Source organism: Phyllobates terribilis, unplaced genomic scaffold (assembly GCF_046119375.1).
Source record: "Phyllobates terribilis strain yellow unplaced genomic scaffold, ASM4611937v1 Scaffold_236__1_contigs__length_3049075, whole genome shotgun sequence".
In the NCBI taxonomy this organism is placed as follows: domain Eukaryota; kingdom Metazoa; phylum Chordata; class Amphibia; order Anura; family Dendrobatidae; genus Phyllobates; species Phyllobates terribilis.
In genome coordinates, this window is record NW_027362996.1 from 2863791 (window position 1) to 2879805 (window position 16015).

The 16015-nt window shown below is 45.8% G+C and overlaps 11 non-coding genes and 2 pseudogenes across 11 annotated transcripts; all 13 read left to right on the forward strand.

Annotated features, from left to right (window-relative positions):
• The first annotated feature begins 225 nt into the window (after nucleotides 1-225).
• On the forward strand, nucleotides 226-416 carry LOC141216168 (U2 spliceosomal RNA). Its single transcript, XR_012285210.1, has one exon. It is a non-coding gene; the product is annotated as a U2 spliceosomal RNA (small nuclear RNA).
• Nucleotides 417-1538: 1122 nt separating this feature from the next.
• LOC141216169 (U2 spliceosomal RNA) lies at nucleotides 1539-1729 on the forward strand. The gene has a single exon (XR_012285211.1). It is a non-coding gene; the product is annotated as a U2 spliceosomal RNA (small nuclear RNA).
• A 1122-nt stretch (nucleotides 1730-2851) lies between these two features.
• On the forward strand, nucleotides 2852-3042 carry LOC141216170 (U2 spliceosomal RNA). Its single transcript, XR_012285212.1, has one exon. It is a non-coding gene; the product is annotated as a U2 spliceosomal RNA (small nuclear RNA).
• Nucleotides 3043-4163: 1121 nt separating this feature from the next.
• LOC141216982 (U2 spliceosomal RNA) lies at nucleotides 4164-4255 on the forward strand (annotated as a pseudogene).
• A 789-nt stretch (nucleotides 4256-5044) lies between these two features.
• LOC141216770 (U2 spliceosomal RNA) lies at nucleotides 5045-5228 on the forward strand. The gene has a single exon (XR_012285783.1). It is a non-coding gene; the product is annotated as a U2 spliceosomal RNA (small nuclear RNA).
• Nucleotides 5229-6353: 1125 nt separating this feature from the next.
• Nucleotides 6354-6544, forward strand: LOC141216171 (U2 spliceosomal RNA). Its single transcript, XR_012285213.1, has one exon. It is a non-coding gene; the product is annotated as a U2 spliceosomal RNA (small nuclear RNA).
• Nucleotides 6545-7666: 1122 nt separating this feature from the next.
• On the forward strand, nucleotides 7667-7857 carry LOC141216172 (U2 spliceosomal RNA). Its single transcript, XR_012285214.1, has one exon. It is a non-coding gene; the product is annotated as a U2 spliceosomal RNA (small nuclear RNA).
• A 1121-nt stretch (nucleotides 7858-8978) lies between these two features.
• LOC141216983 (U2 spliceosomal RNA) lies at nucleotides 8979-9070 on the forward strand (annotated as a pseudogene).
• A 789-nt stretch (nucleotides 9071-9859) lies between these two features.
• LOC141216771 (U2 spliceosomal RNA) lies at nucleotides 9860-10043 on the forward strand. The gene has a single exon (XR_012285784.1). It is a non-coding gene; the product is annotated as a U2 spliceosomal RNA (small nuclear RNA).
• A 1122-nt stretch (nucleotides 10044-11165) lies between these two features.
• On the forward strand, nucleotides 11166-11356 carry LOC141216174 (U2 spliceosomal RNA). The gene has a single exon (XR_012285216.1). It is a non-coding gene; the product is annotated as a U2 spliceosomal RNA (small nuclear RNA).
• Nucleotides 11357-12478: 1122 nt separating this feature from the next.
• Nucleotides 12479-12669, forward strand: LOC141216630 (U2 spliceosomal RNA). The gene has a single exon (XR_012285655.1). It is a non-coding gene; the product is annotated as a U2 spliceosomal RNA (small nuclear RNA).
• A 1121-nt stretch (nucleotides 12670-13790) lies between these two features.
• Nucleotides 13791-13981, forward strand: LOC141216175 (U2 spliceosomal RNA). The gene has a single exon (XR_012285217.1). It is a non-coding gene; the product is annotated as a U2 spliceosomal RNA (small nuclear RNA).
• A 1118-nt stretch (nucleotides 13982-15099) lies between these two features.
• On the forward strand, nucleotides 15100-15290 carry LOC141216176 (U2 spliceosomal RNA). The gene has a single exon (XR_012285218.1). It is a non-coding gene; the product is annotated as a U2 spliceosomal RNA (small nuclear RNA).
• The last annotated feature ends 725 nt before the right edge of the window (nucleotides 15291-16015 follow it).

Genomic DNA, 16015 nt, shown 5'->3' on the forward strand with positions numbered 1-16015 from the left:
AGGCGGGTGGGAACAGCCGGGGGTTGAGGGTACTGTGCTAAAAGAGGTGGAGTTATGCAGATCTAAAACGCGTGGATTGCAGCAGCAGCAAGCCGAAAAGTGCAGGCATGTGAGGGATCTAGAGGTTGACAGCATGTCTTCTTAACGGGAGTCCAGGTGGCCATCTCCACAAATGGACTTTTCAGAATCCTTGGGTGGCACCGTAGTCGGAAACCAATTCTGGTTATCGCTTCTCGGCCTTTTGGCTAAGATCAAGTGTAGTATCTGTTCTTATCAGTTTAATATCTGATACGTCCCCTATCTGGGGACCATATATTAAATGGATTTTTAGAACAGGGAGATGGAAAAAGAGCTTGCTCTGTCCACTCCACGCATTGACCTGGTATTGCAGTATCTCCAGGACCGGTGCACCCCTTCTTTAATGCAGTTTCTAAAATCAGAAAGAATTGAATTCAATGCTTTTTGTTCATTTTGCTTGTTTGTCGGATTTTGGGATGGACTCTTTGGCTTTGCTTTTCTTCTCCTCATTGGATTTTTCATGTTAAAAGTTGCAGAAGCCAGATGACAAGCTCATTTTGGTTCAACTTCAGCAACTGTGCATTGCATTGCCATGTAATGTAATGTAATGCAATGCTATCTATCTAGCTCTCCCTCTATACTTCCTTTTGGATAAACAGACATATTAGGCAAGCATTTTGGAGCTTTCACCTAAATAACTACAGGTGGTGAGATAAGCTGCACAATATAATTGACCTTTCAGTATATTGTTGCACACACACCATCTATTTAGCAAATGCCCTTGTTATCAACAGCAGCCTTTTAAACTCACCTGAGCTAACAGGTATGTGAGCTGGTTACTCTGCTGCGCTTAAAATTTCTTTTTTGGTTTGCTACAATGCCTTTTCTGAAACGTTTTCTCCCTCTGCTGGAACACTGACTTCTTTCATTTAATGCCTGCAGACTATAAAAGAGAAACCAACCCAAAAAGTTTGGTTGATTAGTCTGTGGCATTCTTTTAAACTGTTGCTTATGGCGGTCTCTGTGAGCTTCTCAGTGACATTCAGCCATCCAGGTATCCCGCCTGCAGTAGACGGATTGTGGCAATGGAACGCTGGCTGCGCGTGTCATAATAGGCTCTGAGCCTTTATATACCTGCGCACAGCAGCAGCCACCTTCAGTCTGCTGCTGGACAGCCAGCAGCAGCAGCAGCAGGAGAGGTAATTAATCAGCAACCCTCCTGCTAAGGGTAGACAGCTGCTCGTTCCACCCCCCCCCCCCGCCTTAATTGGTTCTCCTCCCTTCCAACGGTGTTGAGGCGGGTGGGAACAGCCGGGGGTTGAGGGTACTGTGCTAAAAGAGGTGGAGTTATGCAGATCTAAAACGCGTGGATTGCAGCAGCAGCAAGCCGAAAAGTGCAGGCATGTGAGGGATCTAGAGGTTGACAGCATGTCTTCTTAACGGGAGTCCAGGTGGCCATCTCCACAAATGGACTTTTCAGAATCCTTGGGTGGCACCGTAGTCGGAAACCAATTCTGGTTATCGCTTCTCGGCCTTTTGGCTAAGATCAAGTGTAGTATCTGTTCTTATCAGTTTAATATCTGATACGTCCCCTATCTGGGGACCATATATTAAATGGATTTTTAGAACAGGGAGATGGAAAAAGAGCTTGCTCTGTCCACTCCACGCATTGACCTGGTATTGCAGTATCTCCAGGACCGGTGCACCCCTTCTTTAACGCAGTTTCTAAAATCAGAAAGAATTTAATTCAATGCTTTTTGTTCATTTTGCTTGTTTGTCGGATTTTGGGATGGACTCTTTGGCTTTGCTTTTCTTCTCCTCATTGGATTTTTCATGTTAAAAGTTGCAGAAGCCAGATGACAAGCTCATTTTGGTTCAACTTCAGCAACTGTGCATTGCATTGCCATGTAATGTAATGTAATGCAATGCTATCTATCTAGCTCTCCCTCTATACTTCCTTTTGGATAAACAGACATATTAGGCAAGCATTTTGGAGCTTTCACCTAAATAACTACAGGTGGTGAGATAAGCTGCACAATATAATTGACCTTTCAGTATATTGTTGCACACACACCATCTATTTAGCAAATGCCCTTGTTATCAACAGCAGCCTTTTAAACTCACCTGAGCTAACAGGTATGTGAGCTGGTTACTCTGCTGCGCTTAAAATTTCTTTTTTGGTTTGCTACAATGCCTTTTCTGAAACGTTGTCTCCCTCTGCTGGAACACTGACTTCTTTCATTTAATGCCTGCAGACTATAAAAGAGAAACCAACCCAAAAAGTTTGGTTGATTAGTCTGTGGCATTCTTTTAAACTGTTGCTTATGGCGGTCTCTGTGAGCTTCTCAGTGACATTCAGCCATCCAGGTATCCCGCCTGCAGTAGACGGAATGTGGCAATGGAACGCTGGCTGCGCGTGTCATAATAGGCTCTGAGCCTTTATATACCTGCGCACAGCAGCAGCCACCTTCAGTCTGCTGCTGGACAGCCAGCAGCAGCAGCAGCAGGAGAGGTAATTAATCAGCAACCCTCCTGCTAAGGGTAGACAACTGCTCGTTCCACCCCCCCCCCCCGCCTTAATTGGTTCTCCTCCCTTCCAACGGTGTTGAGGCGGGTGGGAACAGCCGGGGGTTGAGGGTACTGTGCTAAAAGAGGTGGAGTTATGCAGATCTAAAACGCGTGGATTGCAGCAGCAGCAAGCCGAAAAGTGCAGGCATGTGAGGGATCTAGAGGTTGACAGCATGTCTTCTTAACGGGAGTCCAGGTGGCCATCTCCACAAATGGACTTTTCAGAATCCTTGGGTGGCACCGTAGTCGGAAACCAATTCTGGTTATCGCTTCTCGGCCTTTTGGCTAAGATCAAGTGTAGTATCTGTTCTTATCAGTTTAATATCTGATACGTCCCCTATCTGGGGACCATATATTAAATGGATTTTTAGAACAGGGAGATGGAAAAAGAGCTTGCTCTGTCCACTCCACGCATTGACCTGGTATTGCAGTATCTCCAGGACCGGTGCACCCCTTCTTTAATGCAGTTTCTAAAATCAGAAAGAATTGAATTCAATGCTTTTTGTTCATTTTGCTTGTTTGTCGGATTTTGGGATGGACTCTTTGGCTTTGCTTTTCTTCTCCTCATTGGATTTTTCATGTTAAAAGTTGCAGAAGCCAGATGACAAGCTCATTTTGGTTCAACTTCAGCAACTGTGCATTGCATTGCCATGTAATGTAATGTAATGCAATGCTATCTATCTAGCTCTCCCTCTATACTTCCTTTTGGATAAACAGACATATTAGGCAAGCATTTTGGAGCTTTCACCTAAATAACTACAGGTGGTGAGATAAGCTGCACAATATAATTGACCTTTCAGTATATTGTTGCACACACACCATCTATTTAGCAAATGCCCTTGTTATCAACAGCAGCCTTTTAAACTCACCTGAGCTAACAGGTATGTGAGCTGGTTACTCTGCTGCGCTTAAAATTTCTTTTTTGGTTTGCTACAATGCCTTTTCTGAAACGTTGTCTCCCTCTGCTGGAACACTGACTTCTTTCATTTAATGCCTGCAGACTATAAAAGAGAAACCAACCCAAAAAGTTTGGTTGATTAGTCTGTGGCATTCTTTTAAACTGTTGCTTATGGCGGTCTCTGTGAGCTTCTCAGTGACATTCAGCCATCCAGGTATCCCGCCTGCAGTAGACGGAATGTGGCAATGGAACGCTGGCTGCGCGTGTCATAATAGGCTCTGAGCCTTTATATACCTGCGCACAGCAGCAGCCACCTTCAGTCTGCTGCTGGACAGCCAGCAGCAGCAGCAGCAGGAGAGGTAATTAATCAGCAACCCTCCTGCTAAGGGTAGACAGCTGCTCGTTCCACCCCCCCCCCCGCCTTAATTGGTTCTCCTCCCTTCCAACGGTGTTGAGGTGGGTGGGAACAGCCGGGGGTTGAGGGTACTGTGCTAAAAGAGGTGGAGTTATGCAGATCTAAAACGCGTGGATTCCAGCAGCAGCAAGCCGAAAAGTGCAGGCATGTGAGGGATCTAGAGGTTGACAGCATGTCTTCTTAACGGGAGTCCAGGTGGCCATCTCCACAAATGGACTTTTCAGAATCCTTGGGTGGCACCGTAGTCGGAAACCAATTCTGGTTATCGCTTCTCGGCCTTTTGGCTAAGATCAAGTGTAGTATCTTTCGAAAAGGCGGTTTTGGATGTTGGCCGCCCTAGTAGATTGATACATTATGCACACTGGGGTTTAGGCGCTTGTTAGTACGCCAGGTGGCTAATATAGTCATCTGGTGGAAAGCATGGCCCCCCAGGATCGACGCCATTGGGCCGGGGAAGATCGAAAGCCCGAAGTGTGAAGTGCCCCAGGAGTGGTGACCCTGGGGTGCCTTAACTCACTGGGATTGGGAACCCCACTTGAGTTTATGGCACATTTGCACAAGCACTTCAAATTTTCTTTCTTCGCACACACCCTTATTCCGGGCCTTCTGGCCTTAGGATGGGGAATTTTTCAATTCCCGGTCGAAGGTCCGGGCAGTATTATACTGTGAAACCTTCACTATTTATTTAATTTCTTTGTCACTGTGTGTCCACTTATTCACGTGTGTCACGTCCTACTAGGATTTTGTCGGGATGCGGTTCCCTTACGGGTTCCTCTCTTGGCAGGTCTAGGGGGGGAGTGTGTGGCCATCAGGTTCCGCTCCCCCCTGAACCCCCCTGGCTCTCCTCTTTCGGGAGGAGAGCGTTGTTGGCTCCCCTCTTCCGGGAGGGGAGCACAGTCTTTGGCTCCCAGTGCCTTGCTCGGGTGAGAACTCGGGCAGGTGCTGGGGGTAAGATTGGGTCGCCTCTGGCTTCGACTGGAGGTGGCTTTTTGTCCCTGTTCCTCGCTGTGGCCTTTTGGCTCGGAGGGACGGGAAATGGTTTGGGGGACCCTTCTCCTTTTGCAGAGGGTTTCAAGAAGACCAGCATCCTAGTGCACTTTTTTTGTGGCACTTGTCACTTTTTTAAGCGCACTCGGGTTTTGTACACGAATTCGGGCTTTCGATAAAAAAAAAAAATCTGTTCTTATCAGTTTAATATCTGATACGTCCCCTATCTGGGGACCATATATTAAATGGATTTTTAGAACAGGGAGATGGAAAAAGAGCTTGCTCTGTCCACTCCACGCATTGACCTGGTATTGCAGTATCTCCAGGACCGGTGCACCCCTTCTTTAATGCAGTTTCTAAAATCAGAAAGAATTGAATTCAATGCTTTTTGTTCATTTTGCTTGTTTGTCGGATTTTGGGATGGACTCTTTGGCTTTGCTTTTCTTCTCCTCATTGGATTTTTCATGTTAAAAGTTGCAGAAGCCAGATGACAAGCTCATTTTGGTTCAACTTCAGCAACTGTGCATTGCATTGCCATGTAATGTAATGTAATGCAATGCTATCTATCTAGCTCTCCCTCTATACTTCCTTTTGGATAAACAGACATATTAGGCAAGCATTTTGGAGCTTTCACCTAAATAACTACAGGTGGTGAGATAAGCTGCACAATATAATTGACCTTTCAGTATATTGTTGCACACACACCATCTATTTAGCAAATGCCCTTGTTATCAACAGCAGCCTTTTAAACTCACCTGAGCTAACAGGTATGTGAGCTGGTTACTCTGCTGCGCTTAAAATTTCTTTTTTGGTTTGCTACAATGCCTTTTCTGAAACGTTGTCTCCCTCTGCTGGAACACTGACTTCTTTCATTTAATGCCTGCAGACTATAAAAGAGAAACCAACCCAAAAAGTTTGGTTGATTAGTCTGTGGCATTCTTTTAAACTGTTGCTTATGGCGGTCTCTGTGAGCTTCTCAGTGACATTCAGCCATCCAGGTATCCCGCCTGCAGTAGACGGAATGTGGCAATGGAACGCTGGCTGCGCGTGTCATAATAGGCTCTGAGCCTTTATATACCTGCGCACAGCAGCAGCCACCTTCAGTCTGCTGCTGGACAGCCAGCAGCAGCAGCAGCAGGAGAGGTAATTAATCAGCAACCCTCCTGCTAAGGGTAGACAGCTGCTCGTTCCACCCCCCCCCCCCCCCACCTTAATTGGTTCTCCTCCCTTCCAACGGTGTTGAGGCGGGTGGGAACAGCCGGGGGTTGAGGGTACTGTGCTAAAAGAGGTGGAGTTATGCAGATCTAAAACGCGTGGATTGCAGCAGCAGCAAGCCGAAAAGTGCAGGCATGTGAGGGATCTAGAGGTTGACAGCATGTCTTCTTAACGGGAGTCCAGGTGGCCATCTCCACAAATGGACTTTTCAGAATCCTTGGGTGGCACCGTAGTCGGAAACCAATTCTGGTTATCGCTTCTCGGCCTTTTGGCTAAGATCAAGTGTAGTATCTGTTCTTATCAGTTTAATATCTGATACGTCCCCTATCTGGGGACCATATATTAAATGGATTTTTAGAACAGGGAGATGGAAAAAGAGCTTGCTCTGTCCACTCCACGCATTGACCTGGTATTGCAGTATCTCCAGGACCGGTGCACCCCTTCTTTAATGCAGTTTCTAAAATCAGAAAGAATTGAATTCAATGCTTTTTGTTCATTTTGCTTGTTTGTCGGATTTTGGGATGGACTCTTTGGCTTTGCTTTTCTTCTCCTCATTGGATTTTTCATGTTAAAAGTTGCAGAAGCCAGATGACAAGCTCATTTTGGTTCAACTTCAGCAACTGTGCATTGCATTGCCATGTAATGTAATGTAATGCAATGCTATCTATCTAGCTCTCCCTCTATACTTCCTTTTGGATAAACAGACATATTAGGCAAGCATTTTGGAGCTTTCACCTAAATAACTACAGGTGGTGAGATAAGCTGCACAATATAATTGACCTTTCAGTATATTGTTGCACACACACCATCTATTTAGCAAATGCCCTTGTTATCAACAGCAGCCTTTTAAACTCACCTGAGCTAACAGGTATGTGAGCTGGTTACTCTGCTGCGCTTAAAATTTCTTTTTTGGTTTGCTACAATGCCTTTTCTGAAACGTTGTCTCCCTCTGCTGGAACACTGACTTCTTTCATTTAATGCCTGCAGACTATAAAAGAGAAACCAACCCAAAAAGTTTGGTTGATTAGTCTGTGGCATTCTTTTAAACTGTTGCTTATGGCGGTCTCTGTGAGCTTCTCAGTGACATTCAGCCATCCAGGTATCCCGCCTGCAGTAGACGGAATGTGGCAATGGAACGCTGGCTGCGCGTGTCATAATAGGCTCTGAGCCTTTATATACCTGCGCACAGCAGCAGCCACCTTCAGTCTGCTGCTGGACAGCCAGCAGCAGCAGCAGCAGGAGAGGTAATTAATCAGCAACCCTCCTGCTAAGGGTAGACAGCTGCTCGTTCCACCCCCCCCCCCTGCCTTAATTGGTACTCCTCCCTTCCAACGGTGTTGAGGCGGGTGGGAACAGCCGGGGGTTGAGGGTACTGTGCTAAAAGAGGTGGAGTTATGCAGATCTAAAACGCGTGGATTGCAGCAGCAGCAAGCCGAAAAGTGCAGGCATGTGAGGGATCTAGAGGTTGACAGCATGTCTTCTTAACGGGAGTCCAGGTGGCCATCTCCACAAATGGACTTTTCAGAATCCTTGGGTGGCACCGTAGTCGGAAACCAATTCTGGTTATCGCTTCTCGGCCTTTTGGCTAAGATCAAGTGTAGTATCTGTTCTTATCAGTTTAATATCTGATACGTCCCCTATCTGGGGACCATATATTAAATGGATTTTTAGAACAGGGAGATGGAAAAAGAGCTTGCTCTGTCCACTCCACGCATTGACCTGGTATTGCAGTATCTCCAGGACCGGTGCACCCCTTCTTTAATGCAGTTTCTAAAATCAGAAAGAATTGAATTCAATGCTTTTTGTTCATTTTGCTTGTTTGTCGGATTTTGGGATGGACTCTTTGGCTTTGCTTTTCTTCTCCTCATTGGATTTTTCATGTTAAAAGTTGCAGAAGCCAGATGACAAGCTCATTTTGGTTCAACTTCAGCAACTGTGCATTGCATTGCCATGTAATGTAATGTAATGCAATGCTATCTATCTAGCTCTCCCTCTATACTTCCTTTTGGATAAACAGACATATTAGGCAAGCATTTTGGAGCTTTCACCTAAATAACTACAGGTGGTGAGATAAGCTGCACAATATAATTGACCTTTCAGTATATTGTTGCACACACACCATCTATTTAGCAAATGCCCTTGTTATCAACAGCAGCCTTTTAAACTCACCTGAGCTAACAGGTATGTGAGCTGGTTACTCTGCTGCGCTTAAAATTTCTTTTTTGGTTTGCTACAATGCCTTTTCTGAAACGTTGTCTCCCTCTGCTGGAACACTGACTTCTTTCATTTAATGCCTGCAGACTATAAAAGAGAAACCAACCCAAAAAGTTTGGTTGATTAGTCTGTGGCATTCTTTTAAACTGTTGCTTATGGCGGTCTCTGTGAGCTTCTCAGTGACATTCAGCCATCCAGGTATCCCGCCTGCAGTAGACGGAATGTGGCAATGGAACGCTGGCTGCGCGTGTCATAATAGGCTCTGAGCCTTTATATACCTGCGCACAGCAGCAGCCACCTTCAGTCTGCTGCTGGACAGCCAGCAGCAGCAGCAGCAGGAGAGGTAATTAATCAGCAACCCTCCTGCTAAGGGTAGACAGCTGCTCGTTCCACCCCCCCCCCCGCCTTAATTGGTTCTCCTCCCTTCCAACGGTGTTGAGGTGGGTGGGAACAGCCGGGGGTTGAGGGTACTGTGCTAAAAGAGGTGGAGTTATGCAGATCTAAAACGCGTGGATTCCAGCAGCAGCAAGCCGAAAAGTGCAGGCATGTGAGGGATCTAGAGGTTGACAGCATGTCTTCTTAACGGGAGTCCAGGTGGCCATCTCCACAAATGGACTTTTCAGAATCCTTGGGTGGCACCGTAGTCGGAAACCAATTCTGGTTATCGCTTCTCGGCCTTTTGGCTAAGATCAAGTGTAGTATCTTTCGAAAAGGCGGTTTTGGATGTTGGCCGCCCTAGTAGATTGATACATTATGCACACTGGGGTTTAGGCGCTTGTTAGTACGCCAGGTGGCTAATATAGTCATCTGGTGGAAAGCATGGCCCCCCAGGATCGACGCCATTGGGCCGGGGAAGATCGAAAGCCCGAAGTGTGAAGTGCCCCAGGAGTGGTGACCCTGGGGTGCCTTAACTCACTGGGATTGGGAACCCCACTTGAGTTTATGGCACATTTGCACAAGCACTTCAAATTTTCTTTCTTCGCACACACCCTTATTCCGGGCCTTCTGGCCTTAGGATGGGGAATTTTTCAATTCCCGGTCGAAGGTCCGGGCAGTATTATACTGTGAAACCTTCACTATTTATTTAATTTCTTTGTCACTGTGTGTCCACTTATTCACGTGTGTCACGTCCTACTAGGATTTTGTCGGGATGCGGTTCCCTTACGGGTTCCTCTCTTGGCAGGTCTAGGGGGGGAGTGTGTGGCCATCAGGTTCCGCTCCCCCCTGAACCCCCCTGGCTCTCCTCTTTCGGGAGGAGAGCGTTGTTGGCTCCCCTCTTCCGGGAGGGGAGCACAGTCTTTGGCTCCCAGTGCCTTGCTCGGGTGAGAACTCGGGCAGGTGCTGGGGGTAAGATTGGGTCGCCTCTGGCTTCGACTGGAGGTGGCTTTTTGTCCCTGTTCCTCGCTGTGGCCTTTTGGCTCGGAGGGACGGGAAATGGTTTGGGGGACCCTTCTCCTTTTGCAGAGGGTTTCAAGAAGACCAGCATCCTAGTGCACTTTTTTTGTGGCACTTGTCACTTTTTTAAGCGCACTCGGGTTTTGTACACGAATTCGGGCTTTCGATAAAAAAAAAAAATCTGTTCTTATCAGTTTAATATCTGATACGTCCCCTATCTGGGGACCATATATTAAATGGATTTTTAGAACAGGGAGATGGAAAAAGAGCTTGCTCTGTCCACTCCACGCATTGACCTGGTATTGCAGTATCTCCAGGACCGGTGCACCCCTTCTTTAATGCAGTTTCTAAAATCAGAAAGAATTGAATTCAATGCTTTTTGTTCATTTTGCTTGTTTGTCGGATTTTGGGATGGACTCTTTGGCTTTGCTTTTCTTCTCCTCATTGGATTTTTCATGTTAAAAGTTGCAGAAGCCAGATGACAAGCTCATTTTGGTTCAACTTCAGCAACTGTGCATTGCATTGCCATGTAATGTAATGTAATGCAATGCTATCTATCTAGCTCTCCCTCTATACTTCCTTTTGGATAAACAGACATATTAGGCAAGCATTTTGGAGCTTTCACCTAAATAACTACAGGTGGTGAGATAAGCTGCACAATATAATTGACCTTTCAGTATATTGTTGCACACACACCATCTATTTAGCAAATGCCCTTGTTATCAACAGCAGCCTTTTAAACTCACCTGAGCTAACAGGTATGTGAGCTGGTTACTCTGCTGCGCTTAAAATTTCTTTTTTGGTTTGCTACAATGCCTTTTCTGAAACGTTGTCTCCCTCTGCTGGAACACTGACTTCTTTCATTTAATGCCTGCAGACTATAAAAGAGAAACCAACCCAAAAAGTTTGGTTGATTAGTCTGTGGCATTCTTTTAAACTGTTGCTTATGGCGGTCTCTGTGAGCTTCTCAGTGACATTCAGCCATCCAGGTATCCCGCCTGCAGTAGACGGAATGTGGCAATGGAACGCTGGCTGCGCGTGTCATAATAGGCTCTGAGCCTTTATATACCTGCGCACAGCAGCAGCCACCTTCAGTCTGCTGCTGGACAGCCAGCAGCAGCAGCAGCAGGAGAGGTAATTAATCAGCAACCCTCCTGCTAAGGGTAGACAGCTGCTCGTTCCACCCCCCCCCCCTGCCTTAATTGGTACTCCTCCCTTCCAACGGTGTTGAGGCGGGTGGGAACAGCCGGGGGTTGAGGGTACTGTGCTAAAAGAGGTGGAGTTATGCAGATCTAAAACGCGTGGATTGCAGCAGCAGCAAGCCGAAAAGTGCAGGCATGTGAGGGATCTAGAGGTTGACAGCATGTCTTCTTAACGGGAGTCCAGGTGGCCATCTCCACAAATGGACTTTTCAGAATCCTTGGGTGGCACCGTAGTCGGAAACCAATTCTGGTTATCGCTTCTCGGCCTTTTGGCTAAGATCAAGTGTAGTATCTGTTCTTATCAGTTTAATATCTGATACGTCCCCTATCTGGGGACCATATATTAAATGGATTTTTAGAACAGGGAGATGGAAAAAGAGCTTGCTCTGTCCACTCCACGCATTGACCTGGTATTGCAGTATCTCCAGGACCGGTGCACCCCTTCTTTAATGCAGTTTCTAAAATCAGAAAGAATTGAATTCAATGCTTTTTGTTCATTTTGCTTGTTTGTCGGATTTTGGGATGGACTCTTTGGCTTTGCTTTTCTTCTCCTCATTGGATTTTTCATGTTAAAAGTTGCAGAAGCCAGATGACAAGCTCATTTTGGTTCAACTTCAGCAACTGTGCACTGCATTGCCATGTAATGTAATGTAATGCAATGCTATCTATCTAGCTCTCCCTCTATACTTCCTTTTGGATAAACAGACATATTAGGCAAGCATTTTGGAGCTTTCACCTAAATAACTACAGGTGGTGAGATAAGCTGCACAATAAAATTGACCTTTCAGTATATTGTTGCACACACACCATCTATTTAGCAAATGCCCTTGTTATCAACAGCAGCCTTTTAAACTCACCTGAGCTAACAGGTATGTGAGCTGGTTACTCTGCTGCGCTTAAAATTTCTTTTTTGGTTTGCTACAATGCCTTTTCTAAAACGTTGTCTCCCTCTGCTGGAACACTGACTTCTTTCATTTAATGCCTGCAGACTATAAAAGAGAAACCAACCCAAAAAGTTTGGTTGATTAGTCTGTGGCATTCTTTTAAACTGTTGCTTATGGCGGTCTCTGTGAGCTTCTCAGTGACATTCAGCCATCCAGGTATCCCGCCTGCAGTAGACGGAATGTGGCAATGGAACGCTGGCTGCGCGTGTCATAATAGGCTCTGAGCCTTTATATACCTGCGCACAGCAGCAGCCACCTTCAGTCTGCTGCTGGACAGCCAGCAGCAGCAGCAGCAGGAGAGGTAATTAATCAGCAACCCTCCTGCTAAGGGTAGACAGCTGCTCGTTCCACCCCCCCCCCCCGCCTTAATTGGTTCTCCTCCCTTCCAACGGTGTTGAGGCGGGTGGGAACAGCCGGGGGTTGAGGGTACTGTGCTAAAAGAGGTGGAGTTATGCAGATCTAAAACGCGTGGATTGCAGCAGCAGCAAGCCGAAAAGTGCAGGCATGTGAGGGATCTAGAGGTTGACAGCATGTCTTCTTAACGGGAGTCCAGGTGGCCATCTCCACAAATGGACTTTTCAGAATCCTTGGGTGGCACCGTAGTCGGAAACCAATTCTGGTTATCGCTTCTCGGCCTTTTGGCTAAGATCAAGTGTAGTATCTGTTCTTATCAGTTTAATATCTGATACGTCCCCTATCTGGGGACCATATATTAAATGGATTTTTAGAACAGGGAGATGGAAAAAGAGCTTGCTCTGTCCACTCCACGCATTGACCTTGTATTGCAGTATCTCCAGGACCGGTGCACCCCTTCTTTAATGCAGTTTCTAAAATCAGAAAGAATTGAATTCAATGCTTTTTGTTCATTTTGCTTGTTTGTCGGATTTTGGGATGGACTCTTTGGCTTTGCTTTTCTTCTCCTCATTGGATTTTTCATGTTAAAAGTTGCAGAAGCCAGATGACAAGCTCATTTTGGTTCAACTTCAGCAACTGTGCATTGCATTGCCATGTAATGTAATGTAATGCAATGCTATCTATCTAGCTCTCCCTCTATACTTCCTTTTGGATAAACAGACATATTAGGCAAGCATTTTGGAGCTTTCACCTAAATAACTACAGGTGGTGAGATAAGCTGCACAATATAATTGACCTTTCAGTATATTGTTGCACACACACCATCTATTTAGCAAATGCCCTTGTTATCAACAGCAGCCTTTTAAACTCACCTGAGCTAACAGGTATGTGAGCTGGTTACTCTGCTGCGCTTAAAATTTCTTTTTTGGTTTGCTACAATGCCTTTTCTGAAACGTTGTCTCCCTCTGCTGGAACACTGACTTCTTTCATTTAATGCCTGCAGACTATAAAAGAGAAACCAACCCAAAAAGTTTGGTTGATTAGTCTGTGGCATTCTTTTAAACTGTTGCTTATGGCGGTCTCTGTGAGCTTCTCAGTGACATTCAGCCATCCAGGTATCCCGCCTGCAGTAGACGGAATGTGGCAATGGAACGCTGGCTGCGCGTGTCATAATAGGCTCTGAGCCTTTATATACCTGCGCACAGCAGCAGCCACCTTCAGTCTGCTGCTGGACAGCCAGCAGCAGCAGCAGGAGAGGTAATTAATCAGCAACCCTCCTGCTAAGGGTAGACAGCTGCCCGTTCCACCCCCCCCCCCCCCGCCTTAATTCGTTCTCCTCCCTTCCAACGGTGTTGAGGCGGGTGGGAACAGCCGGGGGTTGAGGGTACTGTGCTAAAAGAGGTGGAGTTATGCAGATCTAAAACGCGTGGATTGCAGCAGCAGCAAGCCGAAAAGTGCAGGCATGTGAGGGATCTAGAGGTTGACAGCATGTCTTCTTAACGGGAGTCCAGGTGGCCATCTCCACAAATGGACTTTTCAGAATCCTTGGGTGGCACCGTAGTCGGAAACCAATTCTGGTTATCGCTTCTCGGCCTTTTGGCTAAGATCAAGTGTAGTATCTGTTCTTATCAGTTTAATATCTGATACGTCCCCTATCTGGGGACCATATATTAAATGGATTTTTAGAACAGGGAGATGGAAAAAGAGCTTGCTCTGTCCACTCCACGCATTGACCTGGTATTGCAGTATCTCCAGGACCGGTGCACCCCTTCTTTAATGCAGTTTCTAAAATCAGAAAGAATTGAATTCAATGCTTTTTGTTCATTTTGCTTGTTTGTCGGATTTTGGGATGGACTCTTTGGCTTTGCTTTTCTTCTCCTCATTGAATTTTTCATGTTAAAAGTTGCAGAAGCCAGATGACAAGCTCATTTTGGTTCAACTTCAGCAACTGTGCATTGCATTGCCATGTAATGTAATGTAATGCAATGCTATCTATCTAGCTCTCCCTCTATACTTCCTTTTGGATAAACAGACATATTAGGCAAGCATTTTGGAGCTTTCACCTAAATAACTACAGGTGGTGAGATAAGCTGCACAATATAATTGACCTTTCAGTATATTGTTGCACACACACCATCTATTTAGCAAATGCCCTTGTTATCAACAGCAGCCTTTTAAACTCACCTGAGCTAACAGGTATGTGAGCTGGTTACTCTGCTGCGCTTAAAATTTCTTTTTTGGTTTGCTACAATGCCTTTTCTGAAACGTTGTCTCCCTCTGCTGGAACACTGACTTCTTTCATTTAATGCCTGCAGACTATAAAAGAGAAACCAACCCAAAAAGTTTGGTTGATTAGTCTGTGGCATTCTTTTAAACTGTTGCTTATGGCGGTCTCTGTGAGCTTCTCAGTGACATTCAGCCATCCAGGTATCCCGCATGCAGTAGACGGAATGTGGCAATGGAACGCTGGCTGCGCGTGTCATAATAGGCTCTGAGCCTTTATATACCTGCGCACAGCAGCAGCCACCTTCAGTCTGCTGCTGGACAGCCAGCAGCAGCAGCAGGAGAGGTAATTAATCAGCAACCCTCCTGCTAAGGGTAGACAGCTGCTCGTTCCACCCCCCCCCCCGCCTTAATTGGTTCTCCTCCCTTCCAACGGTGTTGAGGCGGGTGGGAACAGCCGGGGGTTGAGGGTACTGTGCTAAAAGAGGTGGAGTTATGCAGATCTAAAACGCGTGGATTGCAGCAGCAGCAAGCCGAAAAGTGCAGGCATGTGAGGGATCTAGAGGTTGACAGCATGTCTTCTTAACGGGAGTCCAGGTGGCCATCTCCACAAATGGACTTTTCAGAATCCTTGGGTGGCACCGTAGTCGGAAACCAATTCTGGTTATCGCTTCTCGGCCTTTTGGCTAAGATCAAGTGTAGTATCTGTTCTTATCAGTTTAATATCTGATACGTCCCCTATCTGGGGACCATATATTAAATGGATTTTTAGAACAGGGAGATGGAAAAAGAGCTTGCTCTGTCCACTCCACGCATTGACCTGGTATTGCAGTATCTCCAGGACCGGTGCACCCCTTCTTTAATGCAGTTTCTAAAATCAGAAAGAATTGAATTCAATGCTTTTTGTTCATTTTGCTTGTTTGTCGGATTTTGGGATGGACTCTTTGGCTTTGCTTTTCTTCTCCTCATTGGATTTTTCATGTTAAAAGTTGCAGAAGCCAGATGACAAGCTCATTTTGGTTCAACTTCAGCAACTGTGCATTGCATTGCCATGTAATGTAATGTAATGCAATGCTATCTATCTAGCTCTCCCTCTATACTTCCTTTTGGATAAACAGACATATTAGGCAAGCATTTTGGAGCTTTCACCTAAATAACTACAGGTGGTGAGATAAGCTGCACAATTTAATTGACCTTTCAGTATATTGTTGCACACACACCATCTATTTAGCAAATGCCCTTGTTATCAACAGCAGCCTTTTAAACTCACCTGAGCTAACAGGTATGTGAGCTGGTTACTCTGCTGCGCTTAAAATTTCTTTTTTGGTTTGCTACAATGCCTTTTCTGAAACGTTGTCTCCCTCTGCTGGAACACTGACTTCTTTCATTTAATGCCTGCAGACTATAAAAGAGAAACCAACCCAAAAAGTTTGGTTGATTAGTCTGTGGCATTCTTTTAAACTGTTGCTTATGGCGGTCTCTGTGAGCTTCTCAGTGACATTCAGCCATCCAGGTATCCCGCCTGCAGTAGACGGAATGTGGCAATGGAACGCTGGCTGCGCGTGTCATAATAGGCTCTGAG